Raw genomic sequence first — 21,620 nt, 5'->3', positions numbered from 1 at the left:
AAGAGGGACTGGAGGATGTTTTTTCTTCCTCAAAAACAAGGAAAAAAAGAAAGTATTTTTCTTTTCCAAGAAGGGGCATGTATACGCAGAGGTTCTCATGAAAAACCTCAAATAAATTGTTTCCTACTGGAGTATGTGCCTGTGGCTGGGAACAGAACAACTGCTCACTGGGTCAAGGGTTCTGAAACCATAAACAAGAGCCCAATTAACCCAGCCTTTGGCTTACACTTCACCAGAGGCAGGAGTGCTTTCAATTTTTAAGAACTGTTGTCTCTGATTCCCAAGGGGCAGGTAATAACTAAGGGCACAGGAACTACAAAACAAAAACCCCAAAGGAGTAAAACAAAAAGAAGCCGCTCTTGTCGTCCCACTTTAAAACTATAATATTTATAGTCCAGCAGAAAATTGAATTACAACTGTCTTTGACTGTGTCCAGTTAGGAGAAAGACATGGGAGCAGAAGAAGGAGGAAGAAATGGAAGAGAAGGCAGTGGGGAAGGGGCAACGGAAGGAGAAAAAGCTGGGCCTATGAGACAGTTGCAAACAAAGACACGGAGGGACAGATACAGACATGGCCGGTCGGAGACTCAGGTAGGAAACTCTTTCACACAGAAGGAGACAGACACAGACACAGCCTCTGAGACAAATAGAGAAGTGAATATATGCATGAGAGTTACGTAGACCCAGATAAATGGATTAGAAGCACACACATTTGGAGGTCCACATACTGAGAGAGATGGAGAGAAATAAAAGGTTATTAAGGTGGGAAACAAGGAGAGAAACATGGAAAAGAGGGGTGTGGGATGTGGGAACCCCATTCATTGGATGACTTTTATTCCTCATAGAGTGCCGTGGGCTCATTGCAGGGGATCGCAGTGAAGTTTTTCCAAACACCAGTCTTGGATCTCATCCACAACTGTCTTTAATGGTGTGATGACAGCCCAGCTGCTTAGCTTCTCTAACGTTCAGTTTCCCCATCTCTAAAATGGGGGAAAGGATACCTACATTGCATGGCTGTTGGACAAACTAAATGACATACTATCGATGAAGTGCTTTACTCATCCCCTGGCTCAGAGTTAGTACTCAACAGATGAGGAGTAATATTATTATTAAAATCCACAACACCACCATGGAGTAGGTAGTATAGTATTCTTAATACCATAAAAAAATCAAAGCTCAGGAGTTAACTAGTTTGACCAAGCTGCACAATTGTTGTGTGGTAGAGTCCAATCTGAATTCAGACCTACCTGGGTCAGAAGCCCACCCATTGCACTGAGCCACAGTGAAAACCTGCCTCATATTGAACTGCGGCACTGGGGAGCGTGCCCGTGTGCCTGTGTGTGTTTGTGGGGGAGACATGGTAACACGACTCACTCTGAACTTCCAAAATTGCTCAAAATGTTCAGATATTGTTACATAAATTATCTTGGACTATGTGTGGGATTTCTAGATATTTCTTAGACTCCTTAGACTCCTTGTAGTGACCTTTTATGTACGTCTATGTGTAGTGACCTTTCAGGCCTTTGACCTTCTGGATCCTGCTGCCACAATCCACCTTGTCTTTCTGAAACCATGGGTGTGGATGGCATGTCCTCTGTGCTTTGCAGACTACACAAAGTGAAGCAAAGGCATCAATAGAGCCCACGCTGTAGAGGTTATTTTGATCTCAAACATCCTAAGCAGGAAGGGTTAATCCCATTTATAAAGTTTTTTCATTCCAAGTTAAGACCTAAATTAAACCAAACCATCTTTTCCAAAAACTTGTATTGAACTTATTTGCTTAGGACACTATCTACCTACTCACTCAGAGATCCTTAGGAGCAAGAATTCTGTCTTAGCGTCACCAGGACCTGGTCCCATGTTTGCCATAGGCAGGCACTAAATATTTATTGATTGAATGGGTGAATTCCTTCTGTGGACACCTGTTGAAACTGACCTGTTCTTTAATCTTGATTTTTGTCTTTTTCTACTGCATTTTGAGTAACTTATGTCTTGCCCTATGCTTATTCATCTTTATAGCCATTTCATGCTTAAGATACTCTCCTAAAGGCCAGAGGAACACAGTATGTATTTTATATTCCTGCGTTTAATAAGCAGTAGCTTTTCTCCTACACTCTCTTCTACCTTAGCTGGAATTGTGAGAAACACCTCTTCAGACACGGCTCCTTTTCTCCCTTAAAATAGAGTCCCTATTCCGCCAGTTGGGCTCCTGTCTGCCATGCAAATCCATCAGATTCAGCCACTTCATGTCAGCTTTTCCTTTTATGGACTCATTCTGAGGAAGCAATTGCTCAGGACCATGCAATGTACCCCCTCATTGAGGAATGCTGCCCAATTGGCACCCAGATCTGACCTGCCAACCAGCCAAGTCTTCAAAATCTTCAACTGCTGTGTCAAAAATGTTGCCCCCCTCCATCTAAAATCTGCATTCTCACGCCATTTTTATATCTGGTCTGTGCCAGACGAATCTTCTCTGGATTGTATATTTCCACGTGAGCAGTCCTAAGGCTGTGCTATCTGTGCGTGTCCTGTCCCCACAGGGCAAGGCTCATGGCCCCTTCTTTTACGTGGAGGCCAAGGGTTGTGTCCAAAGGCCTGCTGTGTTTTGTGTGTCAGCCTCTTGAAGTTTAAGCTTTGTTTAATAACTTGAAGGCATGGCTCTTTGCCATTTCTCCGATGGTCTTCATCTGTGAAGGGAAAACAAGGGAAGGGGGTGGTCTCACCTTGGGAACTGCACCCTGTGAGTGGAGCACCACATCTTGCTCTTGTGTGCGGAGGTCGTAGGTAGATATTTCTGCATCTGCTGACTTGAATCTCTTCAGGGTGAAAAATCAAAGAGGAAGAGAGAAGCCAAAAGACTCCCTGACAAAGGAGCTGCTAAGAGGTGGGCCCTGGCTGCCACAGCCAAAGAGACCTATGTGCTGCTACCACCACCGCGGACTGTAAACTTCTGGGTGACCGCTGCGTCATTACAGCAAATTCCATAAAGCTGAGAAAGGTAGAGCAGGGAGCATTCAGAAGTGAAAGAGGCCCAGGAAAAGAGTTGTAAACTGAGGCCATGGAGAACAGTGAGGGAGCTCGCACCTTTCTGGGGAGGCCTCCTCGGATGGAGGTCCAGGTCTTTGTAAGAGCTGTTGGTTCACGTTCATATTAGCTTTCAGAGCTTTCAAACTGTTTTACGGTCCCTTTGAAACATCCCGTTTGATCCAGGCCTGGCAGATACACCAGGGATGTACAGATGCATCAACACATACTCGCTGCCCAAATTCCCTGACTTTTTGCTGAATGGCATATTGAATGGGTGCTCCGGTCCAGTACGATGTGTGCTGGCAGTCATTAATTCTGCCGGGTGTGTAGAAAGAGACACAGTAAAACGCTGTGGAAAAAGTGCTTATTTACTGTGGACCTCCATCTGTGGATTTCTTTGGATGAGGAAACGGGCCCAGAGGGGCGAAGTCACTTGAACTCAGGTCCTTTCCTCTCATCCTCCCTCTATCCCTTCCTTTTTCACACAAAAGTTCTCTCAGTCCTGAGTCTCCGGTAAATCTAGGTGTGTAAGTAAACAGAAACAGATACACAAACAAACTTTCTCATTTTTACAGTCTTTTAGTGAAAATTATTTTAGAGTGTCCATGATATAACCAAACAACGGCCATAGGAAGAAGTATTGTTTTATCCCATCTCGTTAAAGAGAAAACTGAAGTTGAGAGAGGGGTTAGGTAACAGGCTCAGGGTGACCCAAATGGGAGGTGTGGGCTCCAGATTCAAACACTGGTTTTCCTGACCCCAGAAACCCGGCTCTTTACCTGTTAGACTCCTTGCTTTTCCTTGAGTTTCATCAGAACACTGTTCTGCTTAACTAAGTTCAAGTGTGAATTGCCTGCTCAGATCCCTAAACAGAAGTGCCTGAAAGCATTCTTACCGTCTTACAGCTTCTGCCAATACTACTTCTAGGAGTTCACCAAAGTACCGGTTCCCTTCTCACCTCCCTGTGAGGCACTTCGCCAGCTGCTGGGGCATCTGAGCTTGCTGTCACCTCTCATAACCTGACGTGGGTGCTGCTTGCTGTGGCGTCTCTCCCCTCCTGAGTTTGACTTCTTTCAAAAAACATTTAGTTTTTTCCCCCAATGTTTTTGTTTGCTTGCTTGGTTTACTGATCTTTTCTGACCCGAGAAAGGCAGCTGGACCCTAGGGAGACTCCCTGGGGCTGCGCAGTGGGTTCTATCGCCCCCCCCCCCTCACTGCCCCACCCTGTCCTTGAGGGGCTTTGCGCCTCCTCACTCAACTGGTTTATATTTTTAGCTTATTTCTTTTTTCTTCCTTTCTAGTATTTAAACACATTTTCTTAGGCCTGTAAAATTACCTGTACTTCTCCCAAAGCTTAGGTCAAGCTTTTATTTTAATGTTGTATAAACATTTCAAGTATATTTTGAACTTGACAAATACTGGTTTTTTTCCTCCTGCTCAATTAAACATTTCAACATAAAATGTTTCAAACTTTAGAAAAATTTAGAGAATAGCTTAAACACTTAAATACTTACCATTCAGCTTTATAAAATCTTAACATATAGCCACATGTATGACTATATAAACATATCTTTATATATTATAAAATGTGGTACACACACACAATTTGGGGGCTATTTTATTCCCTTGATCTGTGTTCTTGTGCCAATCCCATACTACTTTGATCACTATAGCTTTGTAACATAATTTGAAATCTGGAGGCTTCTATAAGTGTGCCAAACCTGACCCCTGCTTCAAGCTGGAGCTCCGGGACAAGCAAATGGGCCTCTAACAGGAAGACTTGGTGGGGTGTATCTCATTCCCCTGTCTGTGTCCTGGGGTGGTGACCCTGCCAAGATCTAAGTCTCCAGTAGTTCCTGTCCTGTGGGACCCCAGAACGAAAGCCCCCTGCCCACCCGAGACAGGCAGTCCAGGCGTGTGCCCCGGAGGGCAGCCGAACAGACAGGTGCAACTGGCACATAAAAAGGATGGGCCCTCTGGAGATCCGCAGACGCAGCTCCCGCGCGAGAAGAGCGACCTCGCGAGAACAGCACCCACGCGTAGCCTGGAGTCTCTGGGAAGGATTCCAGGCAGACCCCCCGCCGTGTTTCATGAGAAGCCTGGTCCCTGGGCTGCAGCCGCCACCTGGAGCTAATAGGCCTCTTTCCCAGGAAGCCTGAGCGAGCGCCTGGGTCTGTTTCCTCCGGTTGTACCCTGGAGCTGGTGGCGGCTTACGAAACCTTTCCCTGCCGGTTGCAGTCCCGGGGGGCCCGCCAGGGAAAGCCCCACGGGTCACCAGAGCCAGGCCGAGGAGAGGTGTCGCTGGTGGTGGCCGCAAACTCCGGGCGGCAGACACGCGTCAAGGCTCCCATCCAGGAGATAACAGGTATTCTGGAGCGACAGAAAGTTTGGACTTAAAAAATATATTTATGTTTTCTCTGTATATTTATATATGTGTTTTATAGAGAGAGAAAGGGTGGCGCCCTGGCGAGACCAAGGTGGAGCGAGAGCGTGAAGATGGCGCTCCGTCCCAGAGAGCGTCCTGCAGGCTGCAAATCCGTGTCCAGCCAGACGCCCGCCCCCCAGGCCCGCGCTCCGCCGGCAGTCGGAGGGCCTCACCCGCGTGGAGTCCCAGCCCCACCTTCCGAGCTCTCAGTTCTGCTGGGTGAGTCCTTGCGCACATGCGGTGCTCAAGTCCCTCTAGGTCTTGTCGGTTTTCATAGGTAGGTGTTTTGGGGGCTTGTCTCGGGCTGCGGGGCTTCGTAGTTGGGGGTGCCTGGTGTGGGTTTCAAACCCTTCTCGTGCGCGTGTACCAACGTTGCCGTGGGTGTAGACCTAGACGTGGATTTTCTGTATGCACGGTATGCATCTTTATCTTTGCCATATTTCTCTCTAAATTGGTTGTCTGAATGTGCCCCCAGCGAAGTATCTAACTTGCAGTCGTTTCACATCTTAGCCAACACTTAGTGCTGTCAGATTTATACTTTCTCCCCAATTTAATGGGTGTGAAGTGGCTTTATTACTGTGTTTTTAATTTATATATCTTGATTACTCCAGAAATTCAAGCAGCTGCTTCTTTGGATCGCCTGTCCATTGCTTCTTATTTTGGGTTGTCTGCTGTGACTCACACAGCTGTAGGTGTGTGACTAGTAGGAATTCCTGACTGTGCACTGTTACATGCATTCTCTTATATGAATTCTACTCAGCTCAGAAATGGAGTTTCTCTGGAAGCTGAATTTCTGTCCCTCCCTCAGGCCACCTCGAAGGAAAAAGGGAGGCGTTTGAAGCAGGCCAATCACTACAAACTTCCAGTGATGGGAAGTTCCGATCACTTCCCTGCTTTCTATAGTAACAAATAGGGGGAGAAAATGTCTGAACTTGGACATGTATACCCTTAACAGTTTTATTGAGGCATAATTGGCATGCAATAAATTTTATATTTAAAGAGAACAATTTTATACATTTTGGCATGTGTACGCCTGTGAAACTATTATCACAATCATGAACATATCTATTACTCCCCCCAAATCTTCCTTATGCCTCTTTATAATGCCTGCTTTTTGCCACTAAAGATTAGTTTGTATTTTATTGCATGTGGAATCACACAATATACACTCTTTTTTGTCTTCCTTATTTTACTCAGCAAAATTTTATTTTGAAATTCATCCATGTTGTTGAGTATGTCAGTAGTTCATTCCTTTTTATTGATGAGCATTGGCCCAGTGTATGGACATACCACAGTCTATCACTTCACCTGTGGATGGACACGAAGGTTGTTTCTAGTGTTGGCCTGTTAGAAATAAGGCTACTGTGAATATTTATGTATGAATCTTTGTATGGACATAGGCTTTCCTTTCTCTTTAGTAAACAGGAGTGGAATGGCTTGACCTTAGAGAAGTGTATGTTTAATGTTTTAAGAACCTGCTTAAAGGGTTTCCAAACTGGTTGTTCCATTTTACATTCCTACCCAAAATGTACGGTACGAAAGTTCTAGTTTTCTATAGGTATTTTTATTAATATTTGATGTGGTTATTCTTTTTTAAAATTTTGCCATTCTGATAGGTGTGTAGTGGAATATCATTGTGGTTTCAGTTTGATTTGCATTTCCTTGATGACTAATGATATGGAGCAATTTTTCATGCGTTCATATTCCATCTGTGTATCTTCTTAGGTGAATATCTATTCAAGTCTTTTCCCCATTTTATTATTCAGATTGTCTAGTTTCTTATTATTGAGTTTTGAGAATACTTTATAGTATTCTGAATTCAAGTCCTTTATAAGATACGTGATTTACAACTATTTTCTCCCAATCTATCACTTGTATCTTCATTTCTTAACAGTCTTTTGAAGAGTGTGAGTTCTTAACTTTGGTAAAGTTTATCAGTTTGTTATTTTAGGAATCATGCTTTTGATGCCATGTCTAAGAAATCTGCCTAACTCAAGGTTACAAAGGTTTTTATAGTTTTAAATTTTATACTTAGGTCTCCGATACAATTTGAATTAATTTTTGTAAACAAGGTGAAGTATGAATTGAAGTTAATTTTTAAATTTTATTTTGCTAGGGATAACCAATTGTTCTAGCGCCATTTGTCAAAAAGACTTTCCCCACTGAATTTGCACCATTGTTTAAAACCAATCATTGGCATATCATCCTGGAATCCTTATTCTGACCAGTTTCTGCCTTGGGTACCATTGAATTACCAACTGCAAATTCTTGCTTTCGCTGAAAGCTAGCTGTGCACCGCCCTTTGGGCAGCACGGCCCTTCCTCATTACCTTTTGGCTGTCTAGGTGTGATGGCTTTCCAGACTGCCTCACAGAGTTTGCCGAGTCATTCTGATGGCTTTGGGTATTTTCAAATCTCTGCCCCTATGTTCCTAAACTATCATTTGGTTTCCTTAGCCTCGGGATGATAGCCATTCATTTTGCTAACTTTTTATTAATTTCATTCTTAAAGCTCCAGGTATGCCAACATGTCACTCCAAAATCTGAACACAGTATGATGTTAGAACTTCTAACCAGTTCTTGAGGACTGATGATGTTTCTTTTAAATGTTCTACAAAGGCATCAGACTTCAACAGTCCCTACTGACACTGGCTCTTGGTAGACCACACTCATACCTCATGTCCCCACTTAAGAGCACAGAATCATTCAGTTCTTCATCAGTCACTTCTGGGCACTTACTGTCTTCCAGACCCTGAGCTTGTGCTATGGGAATAGAGAGATGGTTAATACATAGTCTCTATTCTTAAGATATTTTAAGTCTAATATACTTGTATTCTACCCCTTTAGGTCCCAAGGTCAGGTAAAGATTCTAAAGGTCAATAAATGCAGGTTTTGGAACCCAGATTAGTATTTTTCTCCTCAGATAAGGTTGTTGCCGACACTGGGAGGAAGAAATAAGAGGCACTTTCTGGGTCAAATTAGAGATTCTAACTCGAGAATAGTGGGATTTGGGTGACAAAGACAAACTTTGAGAAAGGATGAGGCATCCAGACAGGACCAGATGCCAGAGGACAAAGGTCAGGCCCTCAAAGGAGTCACCAGGATCAGGGAACATTTGTCAGAAAGAACAAGGAAAGGGGAGTAAACGGTTGAAAAATTGTCTTTACCTTTTGACTGTGAATGTGTATGTGTAGGAAAGAGCTGGTGAAAGTGAATTTGAGCCTTAGGATAAAAGGTACTGGATAAAAATTCAGTTAGTATTACATTTCCTTCTGCGAGGGGGTCACTGAGGCAGGGAGAGGCCAGACATGTCCCGGAGAAAGAAAATGAATCCGTGTGGGGTTGCTTGTCTTTTGTGATGAATGTACGTTTTGCACACATCATTAACTACTCAAAAGGCAGAGATGAGGTGTCTGCCGAATGAAGCAGCTCTTTCAAAGCTATATTCCGGCCAAGGTGCCTCACAAGGATAGGAATGAAGAGCCAAGAGGCAGCCTCAGGTCTTGCCCAGGGAATGGAAGAGTACTGTGTGCCCTTCTCTGGGATGGCTGGAGTATTTCCTGGCCAGGCTTTGGTTGGGATGCAACCAAAGGGGGTGCCTCTGAAAATTCATCTGTAGCTGGGAGAAGGCATCCAAAACACAGATCCAGAGAAGTGCTGGGGCTACCTGCAGTGGGAACTCGGAATTGAATTCCCTTCCCAAAAGAAAGCAAGTGTTGCTGGGTGGCCAGGGGGGAGGGATGGGGCAGGTGGGAACACAACCGGCCTCACACATGGGCTCAGTAGATTATAGCCAATGTAGTGTGATTCCATGGGCCCAAGGAAAACTTACTGCTGGAAATAATACTTCCTATCCTTTAACTAGAGCCTAAAATTACCTTCAAAGTGGGGCATGGACTTTTCTCCATAATTAAAACTAAAGGTTATAGTTGAACTATCCTTGGGAGAGTTGAATTTGCATTAAGGATAAATTCTAGATGTTTTGGAGGAGGACATAGTTATAAGAGTTTGATGGTAAAGAACACATGGAAAAGGGAGATGAGGCCTGGAAGGTAGTTTTCATGGTTCTTGGTGGCTAGTCCCATCTGCCCAGTTCTGCCTCATTGCCCCATTCAGGACAGTGTTAGGGTTGGAGAGAGTGAGTTGGGAGCAACAGCTGCTAGTTTTTTGCACATCTTTATTTTTTGTTTTTTAGGTGGAACCTCAAATGTTTTCTGTCAGTGTCCTTCTTGACCCCCACCACCTCCATCCCATCCACACTGAACCCCGACTGGGGAGAGCTGACCACACATAGTTTTGGTTTGTTTACATTTAACCCATGAAAATACTGTTCAGTCAAAGTAACTCTCTATCCAAGGAGCTTTTACCTGCTGATGTTATCAGCCTGGCTTAAGCCTATTGTAATTGGGGAAGTTTTTTCCTTTTCTTTGTACTGACCTGGCTCTAAATCCCAGCAGGCCTGAGAAGCTACATTTGTCTTTTAGATGTTGGATTAATTCTGGAACCCAGTCAGCTCCGGCACATTTCCTAGTTGGTGAAATGCATACTCTGCATCCTTTGAAGGGCATCAGTCCAGCCCACTCAGCAGGTGTAGATTATGAACACATTGAACTCTGTCTGGCCGTGCAACCCCAGTGCAAACTGTGCAAACCCCAGTGCAAACTGTTGCCCACTACTCACCCACATGTACCTCACTCTCTAGATAAACAGGACTGTTCCTTATTCTTCAGTACATTCCTACTCTAGATATTTGCTCCTGAAAACCAGAATGCCTTTAAATTTCCCGATCTTTGCCTGACCTAAATCCAGATCTAATTTTATATCCACTTTTCTTTCTGTTTTAAACCCATTCTTTACATGCCTCAGAGCCCTGGTCGTGGCACCAGGTTCTTCAGTAATATTGTTGAGAAACTGTTGCTCGAACACGTTAGCGACCCCTTGAGGTGTGCACAAAGGAGCAGGGAACTGGACAGGATGGTGTTCAGTGGACACTCTAGAGACACTTTCTGTTACAGCTGTTTCCTTCTACTTCAACAAGTCCTGCCAGGGGGTCTTACCTTTTGACGTCTCGGGGCCACACTGGAAGAAGGAGAGTTGTGTTGGGCCACACACTAAATACATTCTGACATGTAATCACACAAAGAAATCTCATAATGTTTTAGGTAAATTTGTGATTTTGGGTTGGGCCATATTCGCAGCCATCCTGGGCTGCAGGTTGGATACCCCCTGGACTTGAGCCTTATTTCTAGAGTGAGGAGGCAGAGGTTGAGGTGAGGCAGGAATGCAGAGGATGGGCTGATGAAGCAGAAACTGGAAAGGAAGATGGATGAAATGAGTTACTAACCAGACCCTCGTTTTTTACCCCCAAACATGATGTATATACAGTGATACCCTGGTACTCATCATTAATTCATTCTGGAACTCAGGACAAGTGCCTAAACAGAGTACTGAACAAATTGCAAGCCCTGATGAACGGCGAACAAGCGACAAGCGGTGGAGCATTTTCTCTTGTGGGGCAGCATTGTCGTGACTCATGCAAGTTCTAGCAAATGCAATGAGTTCTGAGTGAGTGATGAATCACTTTCTTCTCATCAAAATGAGATGAGTATAGGGTTTGATGAGTCCTGAAGCTGACGAGTACCAAAGTATGACTGTATTTTTAATCCTAGCTGTTCCCGGGTTATTGTATATGCTTTTATAATAAGCCAGTGATCTAATAAGTAAAATGTTTGAGGTCTGTGAGCTGCTCTAGCACACTCATCAAATCCAACGAGGAGTCGTGGGACCTCTGATTTATATAGCCAGTCAGTCTCAAGCAGAGGTAGCAACCTGGATTTTGGATTGGCATCTGAAGTTGTGGGCAGGGCACAGTCTTGTCAGACTGAGCCCTTAACCTGTGGGATCTGATGCTATCTCCCTAGTGTCAGAATCACGTTGAATTGTTGGACACCCAGCTGGTGTTGGTTGTATGAGGAAGCACCCCCCCCACCCACCCACAACATGTTGGAATTGGGGGTAGAACCCAAATAATTAGGGACTCTGAGCTGGCCTCCCTGCCAGCAGGCAGGGGGAATGAGCCTAGCCGTCACCTTGAGATGAGTCTGGACCCTCTGTCTCGCCCATCCCCACCACTCCTCATCCCACAGGCGCCGAATGCTTTCCCGCAGACATTTCAGCTGGCTGCCCTGATACAGAAGACAGACAGAAACAATGAACAACTCCAGATTAGCGTCCATGGGTACAGATTCTGAGGAGATGCCAGGAGAATGTATTGTGATTGGTTAGAGTGAAAAGATTGCTGGCAAAAGCAGAGATGGAGGTGAACTGGGAGATTCTTTCTTCGGTAAGTCTCCCAGGCTCTTTATTTTAGAGCCCCCTCTTTAAAAACATTGCAGATATAAACACGTCTGATGTTGTCTGAGGAACGGGCCCCCAGGCGTTGAGTCAGCAGTGTGCATCCCTGCCGTGTCTCAGGTGTCTGGCCTCTGTTTCCCTTTCTTGATTTGCCCAGAGCCATGTTACAGTGTCACCCACTTCTGAGTTGTTCAGAGTCAGGTATTTTGCTCGGTTCATTTCGAGGACTATTAGAAAAATCTATCCAAGATCAAATTCTTTCTCTTTTCAGAAAGGCCTCTAAGGCTAAAACAGGGGGCTTGCCCTTGCTTCCCCCATCCATCCCCAGCTCCACTCAGGGTTCTGGAAAGGGGAATGACTGACCTGTGCCCAAGCTTCTCATTTCACCTGTCACAATGGGGAGATCAGAGGGGGCTGATAAGATCCCCCAAGGAGTTCTCTGTCTATTAGGCCAGGCCCAGGCCATTCTTGAACAGGCCATTCCCAGGGCCTCGGGTTTCAGGATGGGGAGATTAGTGAGGGGCCCTCCGACCAGGCAGACAAGGCACGACTCTCCATTTTCCTTTCTGGCTGTTCATCTTCCGAACTAAGTAGCTGCCATCTCCGAGGAAGCTGGGGGCTGCTGCTCGCCCTGTCTCTGAGCGTCAGTGGGGAGTGAGGGAGGACGGCAGACCGAATTGCTAACAGATGGGCATTACTTTTAGGTCTCAGTTCATAGTGAAATCAAAGAGAGCTCCCCTTCAGTATCTTCAAAGACGACAAGCAGAAGAATTCCACTTGTTTTTACTATTATCTTTTTTCTGTGCTCTTCCCTGCCACCCCAAATAATAAAGCAGCCTGCAATTTCGGAATTGGAATATACTTTAAAAGCCTTTGGCCTACGAACTCTCCTCATATTACATATGGGAAAACAGTCATGGAGAGTGTTTCAGTGACCTGTCCAAGGCCGCACACTGGAAAGTGTCAGGACAAGGATGAGAGCTGGGCACTGACTTTTTTTTTTCCTTTTTTCAGTTCCCAGTGGGTCCCAGCCCTTGGCCTCAAGCATACAATGTTCATCATTTTGGGCACAGCTGCCAACCCCTGTACTATTATTTAATACTTTTTCTTTAGCTACACCTACTGTTTAAATTAAAGGTAGTTCCTTTAAAAGGAAACTGTATCACAAATGTCAATGAAGAAAAGCAACTTTACTGCTTCAAATATTGGAGACCAAAGGGCAGATGTATTAATGGAAACCAGTGTTAAGAAACTAGGTGGACATTTTAGTCTGTTGAGGGCTATCATTCTACTTATTGGGGGTTAAAGTGGGAGCTAAGTGTTTGGAGAGGAGTTAAGGAGATCCTAGCGCCTGACGGAAATAGTCTCCATGGAGGGAAGAAGGAGGATTGAAACCGGAGCAACCTTCTTGAAAGGTTAATGCCCCTCCCTGCAGGAACCAAGGTTTCTCCCAGTGCCTGTGGGGTGTGTTCCCCACTTTACAATCCCCACGCGGGAGGTGCTGCCTTCAGAGGGAGTGTGGGGCCCTTGCCTTGCTGTTTCCCATCTCAGGGGTGGGCTTCGCTGCTGCAGAAGGCGGAGACGGTACTCCTCGCACGTTTTAAAGAAATATGAACGGTGGTTTCTGTGGAGATTTTTGGATGTTGGTTTCTTTGTTGGCTGGCAGGGTTTCTCACAGTTTTTTGACCAGGAGCCTCCTGCAAAGGGACACCAGGCCACAGGAGGTGATTAGCAAAGTTCTTGGATCTGGGAGGTAGCTAGGTGATTTTCTGGACACTAGGTATGTTCTACCGCCCCCTTTTGCTGTCCCCATAGGTCATCATGTGATGTGATGATTGAAATGAATCTCTGTGGGAATATCAAACACTCCATATACGGTCTGAGACACAGAATGCCAGGCAAAACAGGGTCTCTTTCAGGCGTAGCATGGACTTGTAATCTTAGTATCATCACAGGTGATGACCAAATTGGCAAGTGGTTCTTAATCTCTAGCCACTGCTAGGTGTGGGGTCACAGGGATAAATAATGCATCATAATGCATCCCATCTGTACTTAGAGTGGCTTTGTGTAGTGGAGACAAAGTGCATTTATATAGAAGGGTAGCAAGGATGTACATGGTATGTACCTGCTGACGGATGATCTGATGAATTTTCTGGAAGCCTGGAGGAGGCAGGGGAAGCTTTGTGGAGAAGGTAGGATTTTTGCAAAAAACTTCCTTCTCCCTCTTTCACTGGCCTTCCTCCTCCCCCTTCTTGTCCTCTTCCAGAATGGGCACAGGGTCTGCACTGGTGGAGGACTGGGGGTTGGCTGTCACCCCTGGATGTGGGCGTAGCAGGCGTCTCAGAAGCTGTGGATGGAGGGTGGCTGGCCAGGCAGACAGCACCCATGCTGCTGCCCATGAAACTCTCGAAGACAGATTTACCAGTGCCAAATTCTCTTTGTAGCCCCCTGTCCTCCCTGAGGCCCTGCACAGCAATTCCTGAGGACTAGTGAGGGGACAAAAGCGCTCAGAAAAGGCAGGTGACAGGGCACCACATGTACACTACAGGACTCTACGGGACTGCCACGGGCAGGTCCCATGCTGGCACTTTTCTGAGCACAGATTCCATCTCTGCCTCTACCAGACCCTTCAGGCCAGAGGAAGGAAACAGCTGACAGATGGGTGGTTCTCACTCCCGATAAGAGCACTGTTCACCTGATGCTCTGCAGTGGCAGCTAGGGTATGTAACGGATAGGGTCATTTGTAGAACAAATCTCTACCTGACATCTTAGGGTACCTTTTCCAGAAACTACTGCTCCTTTTGCTGTAAATAAGCAGACCTTCACTTTATTTTTTTTAATTTTTAAAAAGTTTGCCCTTAGGTCATTGTAGAAACTTTGGAAAATTCCCAAAAGCACAGATGCACACAGTGTCTGCCATGATACCACCAGCCTGAGATAACGACTGTTTTTGTGTTCATGCATATCCTGCAGCTTTTCTCTGTGCACGCATGTGTGCCTGGATTCATTCACCCGAGGTCTGTACGCCCTGCCGCCCCAAACTGTAGCCCCCCATATATGGAAGCTCTCTCTCCGCTGTTTCTCCCTCCAAATAGATAGCACAGATATAACCTATAAAATTGAGATTATACTCTATGTAGCATATTGCAATGTACATTTCTTGCTTATTAATATACCAAGGTCAGATCCTTTTATAAATAGTATCACTTGCACCAGGATTGCTATAATGGCATAGAATTTCATCACACACCTGTGCTATGAATTAATCATTCTCCCATGGTTTTTCATTCGGGAAGCTTCCAAAGTTTCAGTGTCACCAATGTTACAGATATTACCACAGCAAACAACCTTATACATCTATCATTATGAACATCTCTGTTTTTTTGCAGTTTGTTCTGAGAAGTAAAATTACTGGGTCAAACAGAATAACTCTCTTTTATAGTTTTGCACACCATTGCAAAGTTCCAAGAGGGCTTCTCCAAGCAGGGGGCTGGGCAGGGAAATAAAAACAGTTCTGGAACACTCAAGGTGGAAGTCAGGGTTGGTGCAGCCCTGATGTTAACTTCCATTTCCTACCAGGCGGCCAGTGCCAAATAGGGATCTTGAACTCACTGGAAAGTGGAGGCAGAGAAGTTCAGTAGAGCCCCCCATTGCGTCCCCTAAGAAAGAGTAGACTTGGGGTAATTGTATGAGGCATAGAGCTCAGACATTCTGTGAATTAGAAGCTTCCAGTCTCTGATCTCATTTGTTGGGCAAGATCTTGAAAGGAATGGTGTGAAGGAGGCACCACACACGTATTACTGTCTCCCAAACCTGGTTAATCTTCTTCCCATGGCTTTGGCTTAGTCTTCCCTTGTCACTGTCCTTCCTTATGTTTTTCTCTAGGGATGAGCCTGGGGAAGGCAGGGCTCTCACTCAACTTTCAGGCTCTCTGGTATCTACTTAATTCATTTATCTAACAATGTATGTGGAATAGGGTCTATGACATGCCAGGCACTCTGCGAGGTCTGAGGACTGAAAAGACAAAGGAGAAAGGTCCCTCTTCTCGTGTTTAAGAGTCTTGATAGATATCAACATATGAACTGATTTACATATCACGAAAATACACTTGGTGATTTGTTGCCTTCACTCCCACTTTATTAGGGTAGTACTTGGCAAATTCTGGGCACTCGAAAATATTTGATGGATGAATACTTGAATGAATAGATACATTGATGGGTTGGGTCCCTCAAGTACAATGTTAGCTAGGGGTACATATTAAGAAGTTTTATTTCAATATATAATTTATATGATATAAAATTTATCATTTTCAAATATACAGTTTAGTGTATTTTTAGTGTATTTATAGAGGTGTATAGCTATCATGGCAATCTAATTTTAGAACATTTCCAGCACTCCCAAAAAAGGCCTCAGGCCCATTTGCAGTCAATGCCAATTTCCTAATCTTTGCTGCCCACAGTCCTAGGCAATCACTAACTTCCTTCCTATACCTATAGATTTGCCTGGTCTGGATATTCCATATAAATAGAACCATACGATATGCAGTGTCTGTGTCTGACTTTTTTTTCCATGAACATAATGCTTTTGAAGTTCTTCTACATTGTAGCATATTTCAGTACTTTAATCCTTTTAACTGCAGAATAATATTCTGGTGTACAGTGAGTGACACCACATTTTGTTCATCAAGTTTCCACTCTTTGCCTGTTCTGAATAATGCTGCCACAAACAGTTGTGTACAGTCTTTGTATGGATACACATTTTTCTTTTTCTTTGGTAGGTCACATAGGAATACTTGCGAGCAAAGATTTAAAGTGGTATTTGTAGCCCTGACTGGTGTGGCTCAGTGGATTGAGCAACCAAGAGGTTGCCGCTTCAATTCCTGGTCAGGGCACACGCCTGCGGTGTAGGCTGGGTCCTAGCTACCTGGTCGATGTGCTTCTTACCCATCTCACATGTCGATACGTCTCTCCCTCTCTTTCTTCCTCCCTTTCCTGTCTCTCTAAAAATAAATAAAATCTTTGAAAAAGTAAAGAGACATTTACAGAAGAAGAATGCGGTTCAGCTAGATGGAGCTAAGGTTCACAGGCAGACGTGCAAGTGTGACTCACCCTGGCCCCTTCCTGGGACAAAGCCTGCGGCTCTGCCTCCCTTTCTCTCTACGTCTTTTTAACCTGGGTATTGCCTGTGAGTGAAATTTTCTTTTCAAGGTTGATCTTGGCTTTTCCTTTTTAAAAGGGATTTGGGGTGGGGGAGGGTTTTCTCATTCTTTTTTGTTCTTAAAATCACATTATTATTTTTCCCCAGTATAAATGGAATATGTAATTGTGGTAAAAATACTAGACTCCACTTTAAGCAAAAACTAAATAAAAACTTTAAAATGATCAAAAATGTCACCAACAAGACCTGATTACAAATAATATTTTGTCATGTTTCCTTCCAGAGAGAAAGAGAGAGACCTGTATAAGTCTCTCTTTATATGTAGACGTAAATATTGACATCAATGTAGAGATAGGTATTGAATATGCTTTTTTGATACTTTGGTTTTTTACTTGTATATATCTTGACTATTTTCTGTCCTTATATACTTTTTATGTTTAACGATTGTACACTTTTCTACAATCATGACGAACTTTAATTTAACTAAATCCTTATCACTGAAAATGTAATTTGTTCCAAAAATGTTTGCAGTTTAAAAAATATATATACCGCAGTGAATGAAACTTAATTAATTTTATGCATGTTAGTACATTTGTAAAATATGTGAAAATGTGTTTGAAAGAATGTTTTGAGACCTTTGGTTCAGATTGGCAATTGCCCCCAGAAAGTTCAATCCAGTTGACGTTTCCACCAGCCATGTTTGAAAGAGTTTAGTTCCTGCTTTTCCACTGAAACTGTCTTTTAACTGTAAGGAACATGAGATTTCCCAGTCAGCATAAAATGTCATCTTTTCAAGTTAAGTTATATTTCTTGATAACTAGTGAGGATGATAACTTTTCACATATTCACAGGCTATTGAAATTTCCTCTTTGGAGCGCCCACATCATTCTAGGGGAACATCTGGGTCTTCCTTCCCATTGCCCGCCTCCTGCCGCTCTGCCCAGGAGACATAACCAGAAACCTTTCCCTCTTACTCATACCTTGTGAAATTAGTGGAATGACAGGTGGACCCTGTTCCACCTGCCACCGTAGTAAGACCACGAGGCCCACTCCTGTGGCATAGGAAATATCATCTGCTGCCCACAGACCTCCTGGTACCCATTGAGGTTGGTTCAACTGACATCTAAACCACAAAGCTCCCAGCTCAGTTGGATCGAGTTTTATGACAGGATGAAAGAGCAGGCTTTTGGAACCCCATCTTTTGGCGCAAGCATCCTTTATCGGAAGGGCCAGTCCGTGGGTGGTGGTGACCAGCTGTTTTTCTTTCAGAGCAAAGGAAGTGAGATCAAATTATAATAGAGGGGACGCCAGTTAGACAAAAGAAGGAACTGATTGCCAAGGAAGTGTGTGGAGTGCTTGCTGCACTCAGGGAATCTTTGATGAGGGTGAGCTATCGGTGGTTTCATTGGATCCCTGCCTGAGAGTAGAGGATAGGCCTTAGCCTGGGCCTAAGGTGATAAGCTCTGGCTTAGCTCGTGAGCATCCTGGCTTCCTGCATGCCTGCCACCACCTGACAGCTTGTGGATCTTTCTTGGGACTATGACATTAGAGATATTGCACCCTTTGGGTCTCTCCACCTCATCTTCCAATTAACAATATAATCCGAGGTTAAGTTTCTGCAGTCCCAGAAGTAAAGAGAAGTGAAGGGAGTTTTGTTATTAAAGGGCGACTATTTGTCAGGCTCTGGGCTAGATGCTTTAAAGACGATATAAAATCATTTTGAGAGCAGATAAAGAAACTGAGGCACAAAGAAGTATGACTGGCCCAAGGTCACGAACTAAATGGAAGAGCTAATATTCACACCCAGACATGTTTTGGCTCCAACATTTCTCTCCATTGAGTCATATTACTGTGGAAGTAACTGCACTATAGGAAGTGAAGGTATTTAGGAGTATAAACTATTTAAAAATGTATTTTTAGTGAACTTTTGGGGTTACATCAGTTAATAGAATTATGTAGATTTAAGGTGTACAATTCTGTAATATATCATATGTATATTTTATTTTGTGTTCACCACTCCAAGTTACGTCTCTTTTGATTATTATTGATCCCCTCTCCTCCTGCCTCTCCCCACCCTAATTTCCTGAGGTAATAACATTTTATGTTGGAAAATTACCAGCCAGTTACGTTGGCCATCTTAGTCTCTCTGGAGTCTAAGTACNAGAGAAATTGCACCCTTTGGGTCTCTCCACCTCATCTTCCAATTAACAATATAATCCGAGGTTAAGTTTCTGCAGTCCCAGAAGTAAAGAGAAGTGAAGGAAGTTTTGTTATTAAAGGGCGACTATTTGTCAGGCTCTGGGCTAGATGCTTTAAAGACAATATAAAATCATTTTGAGAGCAGATAAGGAAACTGAGGCCCAAAGAAGTATGACTGGCCCAAGGTCATGAACTAAATGGAAGAGCTAATATTCACACCCAGACATGTTTTGGCTCCAACATTTCTTTCCATTGAGTCATGTTACCGTGGAAGTAACTGCACTATAGGAAGTGAAGGTATTTAGGAGTATAAACTATTTAAAAATGTATTTTTGTTGAACTTTTGGGGTTACATCAGTTAATAGAATTATGTAGATTTAAGGTGTACAATTCTGTAATATATCATCTGTATATTTTATTTTGTGTTCACCACTCCAAGTTACGTCTCTTTTGATTATTATTGATCCCCTCTCCTCCTGCCTCTCCCCACCCTAATTTCCTGAGGTAATAACATTTTATGTTGGAAAATTACCAGCCAGTTACGTTGGCCATCTTAGTCTCTCTGGAGTCTAAGTACCATGCTTTCCTCATCCAGGTGGCCTTGCATCGGTTTCCTGAAGCTGGAGTCGTCCTGTTTTTTGTTGTTTTTTTTTAGCCTTTTGGTTTCTCAGCCCCAACCATCCTCTGTGTTCTTGCTTATACTTAGTTTAACATGATGGATGGTAGGACTATATGGAGGTGGGAGACACAGCTGGGGAATAAAAGATTGAAAGTAAAGTCCCAGCTTTACCATTTACTAGCTGGATAGCTTTGGGCAAGTCAGTATATTGCTCTGTGCTTCCATTTCTTCATTTGTAAGGTGGGGATAAAAATAACATCTTTGTCACAGTTTGGGCATAAATATTCTATAATCAATAGGTTTAAAATTTAGAAAACTACTTAGAATAAGTTCTAAGGTAATGTTAGCTTTTATTATTCAGGTTGAAACCAGGACTTGTACATATGGGACAAAAACAATGTACCTGATTGGTCCTCCTTTCCTGCCTCCCTCCTTTTATTTTCCCCCCTTCCTCCTTTCTTTCCTTTTTTCCTTCCTGCTTTCTCCCCCCTCAATACATAGTCAATGAAAGTCCACTATGTGCCAAATATGACATTATGCTAGGCACCTCAATACAGGCTTTGGTTTAATTATATTCTAACTCTTGAACAGTACTATCTATTTTTTCTTGCTAAAGACAGGAAGAATATACCTTTGTGAACCACAGCTCTCCTGCTAAAATCTGAAGACATTAAGAAAGATGAATTAACCAGAATGTCAGAAATATAAAAAATCCTAGGTACTTTCTTAGTCTGAGCTTTTTCCGTCCTCATAGATGAGAAAACTTATCACTAGATGATAAACAACAGTGCCCCACCCCAGTTAAGTCAGGACTCAAACCTGTGGTTTCTGGGTCTCACATAATCTGTTTCCATGAGTGCTCCTATTTTTTCTAACCAATAGCCTGGGCAAAATCCCCAACCTTTTTGGCACCAGGGATTGGTTTCACGGAAGACAATTTTTCCATGGACGGTGGTCGGGGAAGGCTTTATAGCCTGTCACCAGATGCAGCTTAATTGTCACTTGCCAGTCATGGATAGGGTTTTGGTATGAGTCTACAAGCAATTGATTTATTATAGTCTCTGTGCATTCAAACCTCTCTGCTAATGATAATCTGTGTTTGCAGCCAATCCCCAGTGCTAGCATCATGACCTCAGCTCCACCCAAGTTCATCAGCCATTAGATCCTCATAAGGAATAAGCTACTTAGGTCTCTCACATGGGCCATTCACAGTAGGGTTTGGGTTCCAATGAGAATCTGATGCCACTGTTGACCTGACAGAGGTGGAGCTCAGGCAGTAATGTGAGCAGTGGGGAGTGGCTGTAGGTACAGATGAAGTTTTGCTTGCTTGCTCACCTCCTACTGTGCAGCCTGGTTCCTAAGAGGCCATGGATGGTACAGGTCTGTGGCCTGGGGAGGGGACCCTGCTGTGGGGAATGAGTCATTGATAGGCCATGTATTGTCTCAGTACCTAGCGTGTTACATTGCATGCCAGATGTGTTTCTGCCCAGCCTTTCTTTCCTTTTTACAAAATTGTACCTACTAGTGAGGTCAACAGGGGTGGGGGTCGGGGAGTGTATTGTACTTGGTACCAACGTTTAACTGCCAATCTCCAACCATCACATCTGGCTTCCAGGTATCCCCTGTGCCCTTGGAGATGCTGCCTTGTATGGGAGTGGATACCTCTGCCAAGTGGCACCAGCTGTTCTTGGAGATGCTGGGCATGTGGGATTAATGAAAAAAGCCTGGTCTTCAACTTTAGCCAGTTTCCAGGGTGCTCGGTCTTCCTGCCTCTCACTCTTCATGGTCTGCCAACTTAGAGGCAAACCTAAAGCTGCTTACTTGGAAAAATTTCCCAGTTCT

Source organism: Sturnira hondurensis, unplaced genomic scaffold (assembly GCF_014824575.4).
Source record: "Sturnira hondurensis isolate 20B ecotype Veracruz unplaced genomic scaffold, ASM1482457v3 Scaffold0017436, whole genome shotgun sequence".
NCBI classification, from domain to species: Eukaryota; Metazoa; Chordata; class Mammalia; order Chiroptera; family Phyllostomidae; genus Sturnira; species Sturnira hondurensis.
This window is presented reverse-complemented; position numbering follows the sequence as displayed.